This window comes from Scyliorhinus torazame, chromosome X, assembly GCF_047496885.1.
Source record: "Scyliorhinus torazame isolate Kashiwa2021f chromosome X, sScyTor2.1, whole genome shotgun sequence".
NCBI classification, from domain to species: domain Eukaryota; kingdom Metazoa; phylum Chordata; class Chondrichthyes; order Carcharhiniformes; family Scyliorhinidae; genus Scyliorhinus; species Scyliorhinus torazame.
Window position 1 is genome coordinate 8,433,950 of NC_092738.1, and position 19,459 is coordinate 8,453,408.

A 19,459-nucleotide genomic window follows, 5' to 3' on the forward strand; every position below is an offset into this window, starting at 1 on the left:
GAACAAAGGGACCACATTTGCTGTCCTCCAGTCCTCTGGCACTATTCCTGTAGCCAATGATGACATAAAAATCAAAGCCAATGGTCCTGCAATCTCTTCCCTGGCCTCCCAGAGAATCCTAGGATAAATCCCATCAGGTCCCGGGGACTTATCTATTTTCAGCCTGTCCAGAATTGCCAACACCTCTTCCCTACGTACCTCAATGCCATCTATTCTATTAGCCTGGGGCTCAGCATTCTCCTCCACAACATTATCTTTTTCCTGAGTGAATACTGACGAAAAATATTCATTTAGTATCTCGCCTATCTCTTCAGACTCCACACACAACTTCCCATCCCTGTCCTTGACTGGTCCTACTCTTTCCCTAGTCATTCGCTTATTCCTGACATACCTATAGATTCGCTTATTCCTGACATACCTATAGATGGAATACAATGTGGAAAAGTGTGAGGTTATGCACTTTGGAAGGAGGAATCTAGGCACAGACTATTTTCTAAATGGGGAAATGCTTCGGAAAGCAGAACCACAAAGGGACTTTGGAGTCCTTTTTCACAGTTCTCTTAGCGTTAACGTGCAGGTTCAGCTGGCAGTTAAGAAGGCAAATGCAATGTTAGCATTCATGTCGTGAGGACTAGAATACAAGACCGTGGAGGTACTTCTGAGGCTGTATAAGGCTCTGGTCAGACCCCATTTGGAGTACTGTGAGCAGTTTTGGGCCTCGTATCTAAGGAAGGATGTGCTGGCCTTGGAAAGGGTCCAGAGGAGGTTCACAAGAAAGATCCCTGGAATGAAGGGCCTGTCGTATGAGGAACAGTTGAGGACTCTTGGTTTGTACTCGTTGGGGTTTAGAAGGAGGAGGGGGGGATCTTATTGAAACTTACAGGATACTGCGAGGCCTGGATAGAGTGGACGTGGAGAAGATGTTTCCACTTGTAGGAGAAACTAGAAGCAGAGGACACCATCTCAGACTAAAGGGACGATCCTTTAAAACAGAGATGAGGAATTTCTTCAGCCAGAGGGTGGTGAATCTGTGGAACTCTTTGCCGCAGAAGGCTGTGGAGGCCAAATCACTGAGTGTCTTTGAGTCAGAGATAGAGAAGTTCTTGATTAATAAGGGGATCAGGGGTTATGGGGAGAAGGCAGGAGAATGGGAATGAGAAAGTATCAGCCATGATTGAATGGCGGAGCAGACTCGATGGGCCGAGTGGCCTAATTCTGCTCCTGTGTCTTATGTGCAGGTTCGGTGGATTGCCCTCACTAAATTGCCCCTTAATTGGAAAAAAATAATTGGGCACTCTAAATTTATTTTCAAAAAAGAAGCTGGTGTTAAACATCAAGAGGACATGTGCAGGAATGAACAACGAACAGTACAGCACAGGGACAGGCCCTTCAGCCCTCCATATCTGCGCCGACCATGCTGCCCGTCCAACCTAAAACCTTATACAATTCCGGTGTCCGTATCTCCGGTGTCCGTATCCCTCTGTTCCCATCCTATTCATGAAAGCAGACCAAGGCAGGCCAGCAGCATGGTTCGATTCCCGTAATAGCCTCCCCGAACAGGCGCCGGAATGTGGTGACTAGGGGCTTTTCACAGTAACTTCATTTGAAGCCTACTTGTGACAGTAAGCGATTTTCATTTGTCAAGGCGCCCCTTAATGTCACTATCGTCCCTGCTTCCACCACCTCCTCCGGCAGCGAGTTCCAGGCACCCACTACCCTCGGTGTAAAAAAGCGGCCCTCGCACATCTCCTATAAACTTTGCCCTCGCACCTTAAACCTAGGTCCCCTCGAAATTGACTCTTCCACCCTGGGAAAAAGCTTCTGACTGTCCACGTCCATCGTAATTTTGTAGACTTCTGTCAGGTCGCCCCTCAACCTCCGTCGTTTTAGTGAGAACAAACAGAGTTTATCCAACCTCTCCTCATAGCTAATGCCCTCCATACCAGGCAATATCCTGGTAAATGGGTCGACATGGTGGAGACGATATTTGTGAGAAGTGATACATTTTGGGAGGAAGAATGCGGTAGGAATTCGGTACATTTTGGTAAGAGAAATGTAATAAATTTTGGTAGGTAAGAAGAGAGACAACATAAAGCATACGACTCTAAAGGTGGTGCAGTAGCAGAGGGACCTTGGGAAGATTTGCATGAATCATCGAAGGTGCTGGGTCAGATTCAGAGTTCTCCCTTGCAAAGACTCTTCTGATCTGAACTGCCATTGGACTAGCCTTCAAAAATATGTGGAAAATGCCAAATGAAGGCAGATTACTTATTTGTCAGGCATGTTCGTTCTTCAACTGACATGAATCTTCCACACACACTAACCCCGCCATGTAATGGGGTGTCAAAATGTATCTTTTTGCTGCTGTTAGTTTCTTAACTTGTGAGTGAAAATAAAGAACTGCCTCAAAATGTACACAGATTTGTAACAGTGCTCAGCAGTGGCTCAGCACTGGAAAAATCCAAGCAAGCCAATGCTAAAAATCTGTACTAAAACATTTACCTTCTTAGAACTTTCAACAACCTTGAAATGACTCGTAACATTATGTGGAGACGGCTGAGTACTCAAAAAACAAAGATGTGGAGATGCCGGCATTGGACTGGGGTGGGCACAGTAAGAAGATTTACAACACCAGGTTAAAGTCCAAAAGGTTTGTTTCGAATCACTAGCTTTTGGAGCACTGCTCCTTCCTCAGGTGAATGAAGAAGTGGGTTCCCGAAGCGTGGTACATTGGCGAGACCATGCAGACACTGCGACAACGGACATCGCGCGACAATCACCAGGCTGGAATGTTCCCTTCCAGTCGGGGAACACTTCAGCAGTCAAAGGCATTCAGCCTCTGATCTTCGGGTAAGCGGCCTTCAGGACGTGTGACAACGCAGAATCGCCGAGCAGAAACTTATAGCCAAGTTCCGCACGCATGAGTACGGCTTCACTGTGACCTTGGATTCAGGTCGCATTACATTCACCCCCCACCATCTGGCCTGGGCTTGCGAAATCCTACCAACTATCCTGGCTTGAGACTATTCACACCTCTTTAACCTGTGATTACCACTCTCTCTGCATCTCTAAAGACTTCATTACCTGCAAAGGCTCGCATTCAAAGTATCGTATTGCATCTTTGACTTTGTCTGTATAACATAAGAACATAAGAACTAGGAGCAGGAGTAGGCCATCTGGCCCCTCGAGCCTGCTCCGCCATTCAATGAGATCATGGCTGATCTTTTATGGACTCAGCTCCACTTTCCGGCCCGAACACCATAACCCTTAATCCCTTTATTCTTCAAAAAACTATCTATCTTGATCTTAAAAACATTTAATGAAGGAGCCTCTACTGCTTCACTGGGCAAGGAATTCCATAGATTCACAACCCTTTGGGTGAAGAAGTTCCTCGTAAACTCAGTCCTAAATCTACTTCCCCTTATTTTGAGGCTATGCCCCCTAGTTCTGCTTTCACCCGCCAGTGGAAACAACCTGCCTGCATCTATCCTATCTATTCCCTTCATAATTTTATATGTTTCTACAAGATCCCCCTCATCCTTCTAAATTCCAACGAGTACAGTCCCAGTCTACTCAACCTCTCCTCGTAATCCAACCCCTTCAGCTCTGGGATTAACCTAGTGAATCTCCTCTGCACACCCTCCAGCGCCAGTACATCCTTTCTCAGGTAAGGAGACCAAAACTGAACACAATACTCCAGGTGTGGCCTCACTAACACCTTATACACTCGCAGCATAACCTCCCTCATCTTAAACTCCATCCCTCTAGCAATGAAGGACAAAATTCCATTTGCCTTCTTAATCACCTGTTGCACCTGAAAACCAACTTTTTGCGACTCATGCACGAGCACACCCAGGTCTCTCTGCACAGCAGCATGTTTTAGTATATTATCATTTAAATAATAATCCCTTTTGCTGTTATTCCTACCAAAATGGATAGCCTCACATTTGCCAACATTGTATTCCATCTGCCAGACCCTAGCCCATTCACTTAGCCTATCCAAATCCCTCTGCAGACTTCCGGTATCCTCTGCACTTTTTGCTTTAACACTTATCTTAGTGTCGTCTGCAAACTTGGACACATTGCCCTTGGTCCCCAACTCCAAATCATCTATGTAAATTGTGAACAGTTGTGGGCCCAACACTGATCCCTGAGGGACACCACTAGCTACTGATTGCCAACCAGAGAAACACCCATTAATCCCCACTCTTTGCTTTCTATTAATTAACCAATCCTCTATCCATGCTACTACTTTCCCCTTAATGCCATGCATCTTTATCTTATGCAGCAACCTTTTGTGTGGCACCTGGTCAAAGGCTTTCTGGAAATCCAGATATACCACATCCATTGGCTCCCCGTTATCTACCGCTCTGGTAATGTCCTCAAAAAATTCCACTAAATTAGTTAGGCACGACCTGCCCTTTATGAACCCATGCTGCGTCTGCCCAATGGGACAATTTCCATCCAGGTGCCTTGCTATTTCTTCCTTGATGATAGATTCCAGCATCTTCCCTACTACTGAAGTTAAGCTCACTGGCCTATAATTACCCGCTTTCTGCCTACCTCCTTTTCTAAACAGTGGTATCACGTTTGCTAATTTCCAATCCGCCGGGACCACCCCAGAGTCCAGTGAATTTTGGTAAATTATCACTAGTGCATTTGCAATTTCCCTAGCCATCTCTTTTAGCACTCTGGGATGCATTCCATCAGGGCCAGGAGACTTGTCTACCTTTAGCCCCATTAGCTTGCCCATCACTACCTCCTTTGTGATAACAATCCTCTCAAGGTCCTCACCTGTCATAGCCTCATTTCCATCAGACACTGGCATGTTATTTGTGTCTTCCACTGTGAAGACCGACCCAAAAAACCTGTTCAGTTCCTCAGCCATTTCCTCATCTCCCATTATTAAATCTCCCTTCTCATCCTCTAAATAACCAATATTTACCTTAGCCACTCTTTTTTGTTTTATATATTAGGGTTAGGGTTTTCTGGAACCCACCTCTTCATTCACCTAAGGAAGGAGCAGTGCTCCGAAACCCAGTGATTTGAAACAAACCTGTTGGGACTTTAACCTGGTGTTGTAAGACCGCTTACTGTGCTCAAAAAACAAAGACAATCTTAACAATGTAAGTAATTAGGTCATTTCCACCCATCCCTCTGCTGACTCTTTTCTGATATTACTCTGGCTCCTTGTACCTGATTTGCTCTCTTGCCAGCAGTTAATCTAACTCCCTTCTATCCGCATTCTTTGTCAGCAAAATCATTGCTTGAGCAGTTTTACTACTTTGGTAAAATAGTGGGCAGGGTCGGAATGTTGCCTTACCAGTTTAAGCCCACATTTCTCCTCCTATTAAACAATGCCGATCATTAAGCTTGTTTGTGCCACGTAAAAGAGTTTTTTAAGCTGATCCATCATATTACTTCACCAATACCATATTCCAATCCAGCCTAGGTAGTTAATAATAATAATCACTTATTGTCACAAGTAGGCTTCAATGAAGTTACTGTGAAAAGACCCTAGTTGAGAAACATTCTACAGCCGCAATAGATCCTGGCAAACACCCCTAAAAATGTAAGTAATATCCAAGGTCTTGGCAAGGACTTTCAACTGAGAAGCTCTTTCACATGAGATATTCGCATCTCTGATGCAGCATGTGAAAAACTTCCAGTATTGACTCTCTTTTGATGTTCTCAAGAAGCAGTTAGGGCTAAAAGGATCAAAGGAGTTGGATGATCAGCCATGGTCATAATGAATGGCGGAGCAGGCTCGAAGGGCCGAATGGCCTCCTCCTGCTCCTATTCTTTATGTTTCTATATCTCTTGGGAGAGAATAAATAAAGAATACTGCTCCTGCTTTCACTGTCATATCTTGGAATGCTTGTGCTATTTTAGTGGCTGCTGTTGACTGAGGGGAAATGCCAGTACTATTTGATCAGCATTGATCCATGGCAAGTAGAATGGAGCTGGACAACATGGCAATGCTGAGAGTCATTGAAAGAAATCCAAGCTGATAGAAAAAGGAGAGAAGCATCATGAAGCTGCATCCTTGATGTCCCGACATTACAAAATTACACACTGTCCTTTAGATGAGTAGATAGTCTGGGTCACATTGAGATCAACAAGGTGGAGATGTTGGGCGTCTTGAAAAACATGAAGGTAGATAAGTCCCCAGGGCCTGATGGGATCTACCCCAGAATACTAAGGGAGGCAAGGGGGGAAATTGCTGCGGCCTTGACAGAAATCTTGAGGCCCTTCGGCCCTTCAAGCCTGCACCGACCATGCGACCCGTCTAACCTAGAATCTTCTACACTTCCTGGGTCCGTATCCCTCTATTCCCATCCTATTCATGTATTTGTCAAGACGACCATTAAACGTCACTATCGTCCCTGCTTCCACCACCTCCTCCGGCAGCGAGTTCCAGGCACCCGCCACCCTCTGTGTAAAAATAGTTCCCTCGCACATCTCCTCTGAACTTTGTCCCTCGCACCTTAAACCTATATCCCCCTAGTAACTGACCCCTCTACCCTGGGAAAAAGCTTCTGACTATCCACTCTTTCCATGCCCCTCATAATTTTGTAGACTTCTATCAGGTCGCCCCTCAACCTCCGTCATTCCAGTGAGAACAACCAAGTTTATTCAACTGCTCGTCATAGCTAATGCCCTCCATACCAGGCAACATACCAGCACATTCTAAAGGGGGAGGGTAAACAGCCAGCTATCATGGTGCATATCGGCACCAATGATATAGGTAAAAAATGGGATGAGGTACTGCATGCTGAATTTAAGGAGTTAGGAGCTAAATTAAAAAGTAGGACCTGAAAGGTAGTAATCTCGGGATTGCTACCAGTGCCACGTGCTAGTCAGCGTAGGAATGACAGAATGGACAGGATGAATGTGAAGCTTGAGAGATGGTGCAGGAGGGAGGGATTCATATTTTTAGGACATTGGAACAGGTTCTGGGAGAGGTGGGACCATTAGAGAGGGTGCAGAAGAGATTGACCAGAATGTTGCCTGGTATGGAGGGCATTAGCTATGAGGAGCGGTTGAATAAACTCGGTTTGTTCTCACTGGAACGACGGAGGTTGAGGGGCGACCTGATAAAGGTCTACAAAATTATGAGGGGCATAAACAGAATGGATAGTCAGAGGCTTTTCCCCAGGGTAGAGGGGTCAATTACTAGGGGGCGTAGGTTTAAGATGTGAGGGGCAAGGTTTAGAGTAGATGCACGAGGCAAGTTTTTTACGCAGAGGGTAGTGGGTGCCTGGAACTCGCTGCCGGAGGAGGTGGTGGAAGCAGGGATGATAGTGACATTCAAGGGGCATCTTGACAAATTCATGAATAGGATGGGAATAGAGGGATACGGACCCAGGAAGGGTAGAAGATTTTAGTTTAGATGGGCAGCATGGTTGGCATGGGCTTGGAGGGCCGAAGGGTCTGTTCTTGTGCTGTACTTTTCGTTGTTCTTTGTTCATTACAAATCAGATGGTCTACACCTGGGTGGGACTGGAACCGATGTCCTGGGGGGGGGGGTGGTTGCTAGCGCTGTTGGGGTGGGTTTAAACTAATGTGGCAGGGGGATGGGAACCAATGCAGGAAGTCAGAGAGTAGTAAAGAGGGGATAGAAACAAAAGCCAGTGAGGAGAAAAGTGGAAGGCAGGGAAACAGATTGAACTGCATTTATTTCAATGCAAGAGGTCGAAAGGCAGATTAACTCAGGGCATGGGTAGGTACGAGGGACTGGGATATTATAGCTATTACTGAAACATGGCTAAAGGAGGGGGGAGGACTGGTGGCTCAATGTTCCGGGGTACAGATGCCAGAGGAAAGACAGAACAGGAGGCAAGAGGGGGAGATATTGAGTTTTTGATTAGGGAGAATATCACGGCAGTGCAGAGAGAGGATTTATCCGAGGGTTGGCCCACTGAGTCTATATGGGTTGAACTGGAAAATAAGAAGGGCGAGATCACTTTGATAGGATTGTACTATAGGCCCCCAAATAGTCAGCAGGAAATCGAGGAGCAAATATGTACGGAGATTACAGATAGCTGCCGGAAAAATAGGGTGGTAATAGCAGGGGACATTAACTTTCCCAACATTAACTGGGACAACCATAGCACTGGGGGTTTGGATGGAGAGAAATTTGTCGAGTGTATTCAGGAAGAATTCCTCATTCAATACGTGGATGGCCCGACAAGAGAGGGGGGCAAAACCTGACCTCCTCTTGGGGAATAAGGAAGGGCAGGTGACAGAAGTGTTAGTGAGGAATCACTTTGGTTCCAGTGACCATAATTCCATTAATTTTAAGATAGCGATGGAGAATGATAATTCTGGCCAAAAGTTAAAGTTCTAAATTGGGGCAAGGACAATTTTGAATGTATGAGGCGGGAACATTCAAAAGTTGATTGGGGCAGTCTGTTTACTGGCAAGGGGACAGCTGGTAAATGGGAGGCTTTCAAAAAGGTGTTAATTAGGGTTCAGGGTGAGCACATTCCTGAGGAGGGAACCCTGGATAACTCGGGATATTGAGGCCATGGTCAAAAGGAAGAAAGAGGCATGTGACATGCATCGGCAGCTGGGATCGAGTGGATCCCTTGAAGAGTAGAGAGGTTGTCAGAGTTGAGTTAAGAGAGAAATCAGGAAGGCAAAAAGGGGACATGAGATTGCTTTGGCAGATACGGCAAAGGAACTTTTACAAATACATAAAGGCATGGTTAGTAAGTGACTAGGGAGAGGGTTGGGCCTCTTAAGGATAAACAAGGTCATCTATGTGTGGATCCACACAGGATGGGAGAGGTCCTAAATGAATATTTCTTGTTAGTATTTACTGTTGAGAAAAGCACAAATGTTAGGGAAATTGGAGAAATAAAAAGTGATATCTTGAGGAGTATACATATTACAGAGAAGGAGGTGCTGGAGGTATTAAAGCAGATCAAGATAAAGGGGCTGGTTTAGCACAGCGGGCGTGTAATGCAGAACAAGGCCAGTAGCGCGGGTTCAATTCCCGTACCAGCCTCCCCGAACAGGCGCCGGAATGTGGCGACTAGGAACTTTTCACAGTAATTTCATTGAAGCCCACTTGTGACAATCAGCTAATTTATCTTATCTTTATAAATCCCCGGGACCTGCTGAAATGTATCCCAGGACGTTATGGGAGACTAGGGTGGAAATTGCCGGTCCTCTAGCTGAGATATTTGATTCATCGACGGCCACAGGAGAGGTGCCTGAAGATTGGAGGGTAGCAAATGTTGTGCCCTCATTTAAGAAGGGCTGTAGGGATAAGCCTGAGAACTACAGACCAATGAGCCTTACTTCTGTAGTGGGTAAATTGTTAGAAGGTATTCTGAGGGACAGGATCGACAGGCATTTTGACAGGGAGGGGCTAATTAGGGCAGTCAGAATGTCTCACAAATTTGCTTGAGTTTTTTGAAGGGGTAACCAAGAAGGTGGATGAGGGCAGTGCGATTGACATTGTCTACATGGACTTTAGCAAGGCCTTTGACAAGGTACTGCATGGTAGGTTGCTGCAAAAGGTTAAATCTCACGGAATCCAGGGCGAGGTAGCCAATTGGATACAAAATTGGCTTGGTGACCGAAGCCAAAGGGTGGTTGTGGAGGGTTGTATTTCAAACAGGAGGCCTGTGACCAGCGGTGTGCCTCAGGGATCAGTGCTAGGTCCACTGTTATTTGTTACTCATATAAATTATTTGGATGAAAATGTCAGAGGCATGGTTAGTAAGTTTGCAGGTGACCAAGATTGGTTTGATATTGGATAGTGAAGAAGGTCATATAAGATTGCAACAGGACTTTGACCAATTGGGCCAGTGGGCTGATGAATGGCAGATGGAGTTTAATTTGGATAAATGTGAGGTGATGCATTCTGGTAGATCAAATCAGGGCAGGGCACTCCGTTAATGGTAGGATGCCAGAGCTCCAGCAGAACCAGGGGGCAGAGGTGAGTGCAGTGACCATTACTAAGGAGGAGGTTCTGGGGAAACTCAAAGGTCTAAAGGTGGATAAATCACCTGGACCGGATGGACTACACCCCAGGGTTCTAAAAGAGATAGCCGAGGAGATTGTGAAGGCATTGGTGATGATCTTTCAGGAATCACTGGAGACAGGACTGGAAAGTAGCCAATTTAACACCGCTGTTTAAGAAGGGAGGGAGGCAGGGACTTCCGGGTGCGGCGATGACCAGCTAAGTCGCACGTTTCGGCAGCTCCCGGTGGAACGGACTTTTGGGCTCTTAATAGGAGCCCCAACGGCAATTTTAACGGCAAAAAACACTGTGCTGTAATCCAGAAGGGAATCCCCCCTGGACACGGATGGAAAAAAGAGAGGAAGGTGGCCGGATTGCGGTGGATCCTCTAGAGCAGCGGCCAGGAAGGCAGGCACAAAGCAAGATGGCGTCGGAAGGAGGCAGTTTAATATGGGGCCCTGACCAACAAGAGTTCCTGCGGCGTTGCGTGGAAGAACTCAAAAAGGAGATGAAGAAGGAGCTGTTGGCCCCGATATTACAAGCGATTGAGGGGCTAAAGGAGGAGCAAAAGACCCAGGAACAGGAGCTTCGGGTCGTGAAGGCAAAGGCTGCTGAGAATGAGGACGACATACAGGGCCTGGTGGTGAAAACGGAGATGCACGAGGCACAACACAAAAGGTGTGTGGAAAGGCTGGAGGTGCTGGAGAATAATGCGAGGAGGAAGAATTTAAGGATTCTTGGTCTTCCCGAAGGTGTAGAAGGGGCGGACGTCGGGACATATGTGAGCACGATGATGCACTCGTTAATGGGATCGGAGGCCCCGACGGGTCCGCTGGAGGTGGAGGGAGCCTATCGAGTTATGGCGCGAAGACCGAGGGCTGGAGAAATTCCTCGAGCCATAGTGGTGAGATTTCTCCGATATAAGGACAGAGAGATGGTCCTCAGATGGGCAAAGAAAACTCGGAGCAGTAGGTGGGAGAACGCGGTGATCCGCGTATATCAAGATTGGAGTGCGGAGGTGGCGAGAAGGAGGGCAAGCTTTAATCGGGCCAAGGCGGTGCTGCACAAACGGAAGATTAAATTTGGAATGCTGCAACCGGCAAGACTGTGGGTCACACATCAAGGGAAACACCACTACTTCGAAACGGCAGAAGAGGCGTGGACATTTATTGTCGAGGAGAAACTGGAGTGAGCGGGCCATAAAAAGAACGTTTGGGACAAAGTGGGGGGGGGGGGGGGGGGGGCGAATATGTGGGATGAAGGGGGGGGGGAAAGAGGGAAGAGATGACTTCCCAAGTTGTTAATCCTGCGACCCTGTAACTTTTTTCTCTTCCCCATGTCGTGGGGAGGGAGGATGAGGAGCTGAGGGCGCCAGCCATTGGGGGCAGGGCCAAAAGGGAAGCGCAGGCTTTGTTCCCGCGCTATGGTAATCACGGTGGGAACAGGGAAGCAGGAAGGAGGGGGCCTTGCACAGTATGAGCCGAGGGCACGGGGGGAAGCCGAGGTCGGCCAGAGTTTGCTGACTTCTGGGAGCAACATGGGGGGTGCAATTACGCTAGTTTGGGATCTAGCGGGGGGGGGGTTAACTGGGTTGCTGCTGCTGGGGAGAAGGGGGAGCTGGTATGGTCGGGGCGGGGGGGGCGCCGCTTGGGGGAGATACGGCTACGTGGGAACCGGGTGAGGAGCTGGATTGGAAAAGGAGATGGCTAGTCGTCGGGGGGGGGGGGGGGGGGGGGGGGGGGGGGGCGTAAAGAGCCCCCCAACCCGGTTGATCACGTGGAATGTGAGAGGGCTGAATGGGCCGATTAAGAGGGCACGGGTACTCGCACACCTAAAGAAACTTAAGGCAGATGTGGTTATGCTTCAGGAGACGCATCTGAAGCTGATAGACCAGGTCAGACTACGCAAAGGATGGGTGGGGCAGGTGTTTCATTCGGGGCTAGACGCAAAAAACAGGGGGGTGGCCATACTAGTGGGGAAGCGGGTAATGTTTGAGGCAAAGACTATAGTGGCGGATAGTGGGGGCAGATACGTGATGGTGAGTGGCAAATTGCAAGGGGAGGCGGTGGTATTAGTGAACGTGTATGCCCCGAACTGGGATTAGTCTGGGACTTCTTTCCCTGGAGCGCAGGAGGCTGAGGGGTGATCTTATAGAGGGCTATAAAATAATGAGGAGCATAGATAAGGTAGATAGTTGACATCTTTTCCCAAAGGTAGAGGAGTCTAGAACTAGAGGGTTTAAAGTGAGCGGGGAGAGATACAAAAGAGACCAGAGGGGAAATTTTTTCACAAAGAGGGTGGTGAGCATCAGGAACGAGCTGCCAGAGGCAGTGGTAGAGGCAGGTACAATTCTGTCTTTAAAAAAGCAATTAGCGTTCTGGCCTTTGCTTCCCTGGTAGCCCGGAGGCGGATATTACTAGCATGGAGGGACTCAAGGCCCCCAAAGTCAGACACGTGGCTATCGGACATGGCTGGCTTTCTCTGCCTGGAGAAAATTAAGTTTGCCATGAGAGGGTCACTGTCAGGGTTCGCCCGGAGGTGGCAACCATTCATCGACTTCTTCACAGAGAATTAATCATCAGCAGAAGGGGGGTTGGGTTAGTGTAGTTAGGAGGTTAATTAATGGTGGGACCTGTGGGGGAGGGAGGTGGTATTTGCACTATGTTTGTATTTTTATGTACATTGTTTATATGGCTGCTGTCACAATGCCAAAATAATACCTCAATAAAATATTTCTTTTTTTAAAAAAGCAGTCAGACAGCTACATGGGCAGGGTGGGTATAGAGGGATATTGCCAAATGTGGGCAAGTGCAACTAGCTTAGTGATAGAAACTGGGCGGCATGGACAAGCAGGGCTGAGGGTCCTGTTTCCATCCTGTGAACATCGATGACTTTACCTATGACTCTAACATCCTGGTAAATCTCTTCTGCACCCTCTCTAAAGCCTCCACATCCTTCTGGTAGTGTGGCGACCAGAATTGAACACTATACTCCAAGTGCGGCCTAACCAAGGTTCTATACAGCTGCAACATGACTTGCCAATTTTTATACTCAATGCCCCGGCCAATGAAGGCAAGCATGCCGTATGCCTTCTTGACTACCTTCTCCACCTGTATTGCCCCTTTCAGTGACCTGTGGACTGTACATCCAGATCCCTCTGACTGTCAATACTGTTGAGGGTTCTACCATTCACTGTATATTCCCTACCTGCATTAGACCTTCCAAAATGCATTACCTCATATTTGTCTGGATTATACTCCATCTGCCATCCCTCCGCCCAAGTCTCTAAATGATCTAAATCCTGCTGTATCCTCTGACAGTCCTCATCGCTATCCACAATTCCACCAATTTTTGTGTCGTCCGCAAATTTACTAATCGGACGAGTTACATTTTCCTCCAAATCATTTATATATACTACGAGCAGCAACGGTCCCAGTCACAGCCCTCCATTCAGAAAAGCATCCTTCCATTGCTACTCTCTGCCTTCTATGACATAGCGAGTTCTGTATCCACCTTGCCAGCTCACCTCTGATCCCGTGCTTTCACCTTCTGTACCAGTCTGCCATGAGGGACCTTGCCAAAGGCCTTCCTGAAGTCCATATAGACAACATCCACTGCCCTACCCTCATCAATCATCTTTGTCACTTCCTCGAATAACTCAATCAAATTAGTGAGATACAACCTCCTTTTCACAAAACCATGCTGCCTCTCACTAATACATCCATTTGCTTCCAAATGGGAGTAAATCCTGTCTCGAAGAATCCTCTCCAGTAATTTCCCTACCATTAAGGTAAGGCTCACCGATCTATAATTTCCTGGGTTATCCTTGCTATCCTTCTTAAACAAAGGAACAACATTGCCTTTTCTCCAGTCCTCTGAGACTTCATCCAAAAGGAATCCTGCACTTACCCAAGTCCCACCCTCATTTTTCTCTTGGTATTACTGGGAAACTATTGTTTAGTTCTAGTGCATGAGGGAGGCGGTGGCGGAGTGGTATTGTCACTGGACTAGCAAACCTGAGACCCAGAGTAATGCTCTGAGACCCCAGGTTCAAATCCCGCCACTGCAGATGGTGAAATTTGAATTCAATAAAAATCTGGAATTAAAAGTCTGGTGATGACCATGAAACCATTGTCAATTGTCGTAAAAACCCACCTGGTTCACGAATGCCCTTTAGGGAAGGAAATCTGCCGTCCCTGGTCTGGCCTACATGTGACTCCAGACTCACAGCAATGTGGTTGACTATTAACTGCCCCCTCAAGGGCAATTAGGGATGGGCATTCAATGCTGGCCCAGCCTGCGACGCTCATCTCCCATAAACGAATAACAAAACGACAGGTTGACCTTTTCATGGTGTAAATTTCCACATCCATGGCCCTATTATCAATTAGTATTGACAAACAGACAATTTAGAATCATTTGGCCCATCGAGCCTGTTCTGCCATTCAATAAGATCTGAATGTGGCTTCAACACCTTTACTCTGCCCGATAACCTGAGATTCTTGATTAACAAGGGAATAAATCTGCCTCAGCCTTGAAAATATTCATTGATTCTGCTTCTACCACTCTGTGGAAGAGTGCTCCATTGACGCACAACCCCGGAAGAACATAAGAACTAGGAGCAGGAGTAGGCCATCAGGCCCCTCAAGCTTGCTCCACCATTCAATGAGATCATGGCTGATCCCCTGGAACGTTTTAGACCCTCCTGCCAGCAGGATCCTGTGGTACCACCGAAGTCAATGGACATTTGAATAGCTTGGCGATTCTGCTGTGGCGAAGCTACCATGCTAGGGCTGGAAAGTTCCAGCCACTTTTTCCTTTCTCCCAAAAACGGAATGTAAAATTCAATCAAATCTGATTTGTCCAATCATAGAATCCCTACAGTGCAGGAGGACGACATTCGGCCCATCGAGTGTGAGCCGATCGTCTGAAAGAGCACACACCTGTGCCCACTGCCCTGCAACCGCATAACCTGATGTAAACTTTGGACACCAATGGGAAATTGATCATGGGCAATCCACCTAATCTGCACATTTTGGGAGTGTGGGAGGAAACTGGAGCACCCGGAGGAAACCCATGTAGACACGAGGAGAATGTGCAAACTCTACACAGTCACCTGAGGTTGGAATTCAACATGGGTCCCTGGCGCTGTGAGGCAGCAGTGCTAACCTGTGTCAATCTGTAGATTAAAATGACGTGTGATTATTGCCGTACCTTTCTCAAAATCTATTATACCAGATCGTACAGTGTGGGGCTGATAAAATATTTCTATAAGTGACTTTTAACTTTTTGGGGCTGGATTCTGCGGTCCCGCAGCTGTGTTTCATGGCTGGTCGCCATTCACTGGTGTTGGGATTTGATTTTCTCGCTGCTTGTCAACGGGATTTCCCATTGTAACCATCGCCATGGTACCGGGAAGCCCGTTGGCAAAGGTGTGCTGGCAGGGGAGGGGGAAGTAAATCCCAACGGTTGGAAAATTCCAGCCAATATTCCTCATGTCTCCCCAAAGTGAGTGGATATTGATGATGAGAACATAGAACATAGAAAATACAGCACAGAACAGGCCCTTCGGCCCACGATGTTGTGCCGAACCTTTGTCCTAGATTAATCATAGATTATCATTGAATTTACAGTGCAGAAGGAGGCCATTCGGCCCATTGAGTCTGCACCGGCTCTTGGAAAGAGCACCCCACCCAAACTCAACACCTCCACCCAACACCAAGGGCAATTTATCATGGCCAATCCACCTAACCTGCACATCTTTGGACACTAAGGGACAATTTAACATGGCCAATCCACCTAACCTGTACATCTTTGGGCACTAAGGGACAATTTAACATGGCCAATCCACCTAACCTGTACATCTTTGGACACTAAGGGGCAATTTATCACGGCCAATCTACCTGACCTGTACATCTTTGGACACTAAGGGACAATTTAACACGGCCAATCCACCTACCCTGCACATCTTTGGACACTAAGGGACAATTTATCATGGCCAATCTACCTGACCTGTACATCTTTGGACACTAAGGGGCAATTTATCACGGCCAATCCACCTAACCTGCACATCTTTGGACACTAAGGGACAATTTATCATGGCCAATCCACCTAACCTGCACATCCCTGGACACTAAGGGACAATTTAACACGGCCAATCCACCTAACCTGCACATCTTTGGACACTAAGGGACAATTTATCATGGCCAATCCACCTAACCTGCACATCTTTGGACACTAAGGGGCAATTTATCATGGCCAATCCACCTAACCTACACATCTTTGGACACTAAGGGGCAATTTAACATGGCCAATTCACCTAACCTGCACATCTTTGGACACTAAGGGACAATTTAACACGGCCAATCCACCTAACCTGCACATCTTTGGACACTAAGGGGCAATTTATCATGGGCAATCCACCTAACCTGCACATCTTTGGACACTAAGGGGCAATTTAACATGGCCAATTCACCTAACCTGCACATCTTTGGACACTAAGGGACAATTTATCATGGCCAATCCACCTAACCTGCACATCTTTGGACACTAAGGGGCAATTTAACACGGCCAATCCACCTAACCTGCACATCTTTGGACACTAAGGGACAATTTAACATGGCCAATCCACCTAACCTGCTCATCTTTGGACACTAAGGGACAATTTAACACGGCCAATCCACCTAACCTGTACATCTTTGGACACTAAAGGGACAATAAAACACGGCCAATCCACCTAACCTGCACATCTTTGGACACTAAAGGGACAATAAAACACGGCCAATCCACCTAACCTGCACATCTTTGGACACTAAAGGGACAATAAAACACGGCCAATCCACCTAACCTGCACATCTTTGGCCTGTGGGAGAGTGAGATGTCCCCCTCTCGGTCTGTCTGTCCCTGGTGTATTCCTGCAGCAGCAGCATGTCCACATCCTGAGAAACAAACTTCTCATCCAGCACTTCAAAGCTGCTTTAGTTGAAACAATAAATGGCCACTGCACCCAACCCCTGAAAATGCAAAAGATGCAAAACGACTGGTTTGGGCTCAGTTGAAGACTGTGAACGGGTTGATGATGGAGGGGGGAATGAGGACCGTTAGTCACGCATGCGCCGTCGCTCACTTGTTTTGTTTTTTAATGGAGGGTTGTATAATTTTCTATTTTGTTGGATTTGATTTTAGTGACTGGATGAAAAGGGGGAGACGGTTTGGGCGCGCGCTCCGGCTGCACCGGAAGCCGTCCAGCGGCCGCTGCCCGCGGAATCGGCGCCGCTTCTCCTCGGTGCCCATAAATTTATAAATTTATAAATTATGCTAATGGCGGAACAAATCCGAATGAAGGAGTGGAGCTGCCGAGTGGAGACAGAGAGGAGGAAAAGGCGCTGCCCTCACACAGCTCCACCCAGCTTCACCTGCATCTACTTACCCTCACTCTGCAACCGTTACCTCACAATCCGCTCACAACTCGCTCTTTTTAAAAGTCCAGTTTAAAAAAAAAACAACGGAGGATTATTTGCATCGCTTATTTGCAAAATCCTTGGAGAAAAAAAAAATCTTTTTTTTTTATTTCTTCACTTTTTCTGCAAACGTTTGGCGCCTCTCAACTCTTGAACGGAACATTTTGCCTCGCCCAGCTTTTCTTTGCCATTCAAAAGAAGGGACATCGATTCGATAAACATTGCTCGTTAACCAACTACGTTATGAACATAATTTATGCAAAGGCGAGTGTGCAGCGGCAGCGATGTTGCTTCTGCCTTTCAGCGCCGCGGCGGCAGGTGGCGCACTTTCCTTCTTAAAGGGGCACCCCACCATCCCCGAGGCCCTCCCACTGTCTCTGCAAACCATCAATACAATCTCACTCCATCTCTGCAAACCATCAATACAATCTCACTCCATCTCTGCAAACCATCAATACAATCCCTCACCCCATCTCTGCAAACCATCAATACAATCCCTCACTCCATCTCTGCAAACCATCAATACAATCCCTCACTCCATCTCTGCAAACCATCAATACAATCCCTCACTCCATCTCTGCAAACCATCAATACAATCCCTCACTCCATCTCTGCAAACCATCAATACAATCCCTCACTCCATCTCTGCAAACCATCAATACAATCTCACTCCATCTCTGCAAACCATCAATACAATCTCACTCCATCTCTGCAAACCATCAATACAATCCCTCACCCCATCTCTGCAAACCATCAATACAATCCCTCACTCCATCTCTGCAAACCATCAATCTCTGCACTGTAAATTCTATGATAATCCCTCACTCCATCTCTGCAAACCATCAATACAATCCCTCACTCCATCTCTGCAAACCATCAATACAATCCCTCACTCCATCTCTGCAAACCATCAATACAATCCCTCACTCCATCTCTGCAAACCATCAATACAATCCCTCACTCCATCTCTGCAAACCATCAATACAATCCCTCACTCCATCTCTGCAAACCATCAATACAATCCCTCACTCCATCTCTGCAAACCATCAATACAATCCCTCACTCCATCTCTGCAAACCATCAATACAATCCCTCACTCCATCTCTGCAAACCATCAATACAATCCCTCACTCCATCTCTGCAAACCATCAATACAATCCCTCACTCCATCTCTGCAAACCATCAATACAATCTCACTCCATCTCTGCAAACCATCAATACAATCTCACTCCATCTCTACAAACCATCAATACAATCCCTCACCCCATCTCTGCAAACCATCAATACAATCCCTCACTCCATCTCTGCAAACCATCAATCTCTGCACTGTAAATTCTATGATAATCCCTCACTCCATCTCTGCAAACCATCAATACAATCCCTCACTCCATCTCTGCAAACCATCAATACAATCCCTCACTCCATCTCTGCAAACCATCAATACAATCCCTCACTCCATCTCTGCAAACCATCAATACAATCCCTCACTCCATCTCTGCAAACCATCAATACAATCCCTCACTCCATCTCTGCAAACCATCAATACAATCCCTCACTCCATCTCTGCAAACCATCAATACAATCCCTCACTCCATCTCTGCAAACCATCAATACAATCCCTCACTCCATCTCTGCAAACCATCAATACAATCCCTCACTCCATCTCTGCAAACCATCAATACAATCCCTCACTCCATCTCTGCAAACCATCAATACAATCTCTCACTCCTTCTCAATAATGAGAGGGATAGATAGAGTGGACGTTCAGTGACTTTTTCCTCAGGTGGATGTAGCTGTTACAAGGGGGCATACCTGTAAGGTTCATGGTGGAAGATATACGAGGGATGTCAGAGGTAGGTTCTTTACTCAGAGAGTGGTTGGGGCGTGAAACAGCTATGATAGTGGAGTCGGACACTTTAGGAACTTTCAAGCGGTTATTGGATAGGCATATGCAGTGCACTAGAATGATTGGGAGGAGGTTCATTTGATCTTAGTTTCAGACTAGTTCGGCACAACATTGTGG

General features: G+C 46.9%; 1 protein-coding gene across 1 annotated transcript in view; it reads right to left on the bottom strand.

Moving 5' to 3' along the window:
• The window catches only part of pou6f1 (POU class 6 homeobox 1), an 884,787-nt gene extending 867,088 nt beyond the window's left edge, over nucleotides 1–17,699 (bottom strand). Inside the window, exon 1 of the mRNA XM_072493696.1 lies at nucleotides 17,406–17,699. The gene's annotated coding sequence lies outside the window, so the exon portion shown is untranslated. The remainder of the gene's footprint in view (nucleotides 1–17,405) is intronic.
• Between the last annotated feature and the right edge of the window lie 1,760 nt (nucleotides 17,700–19,459).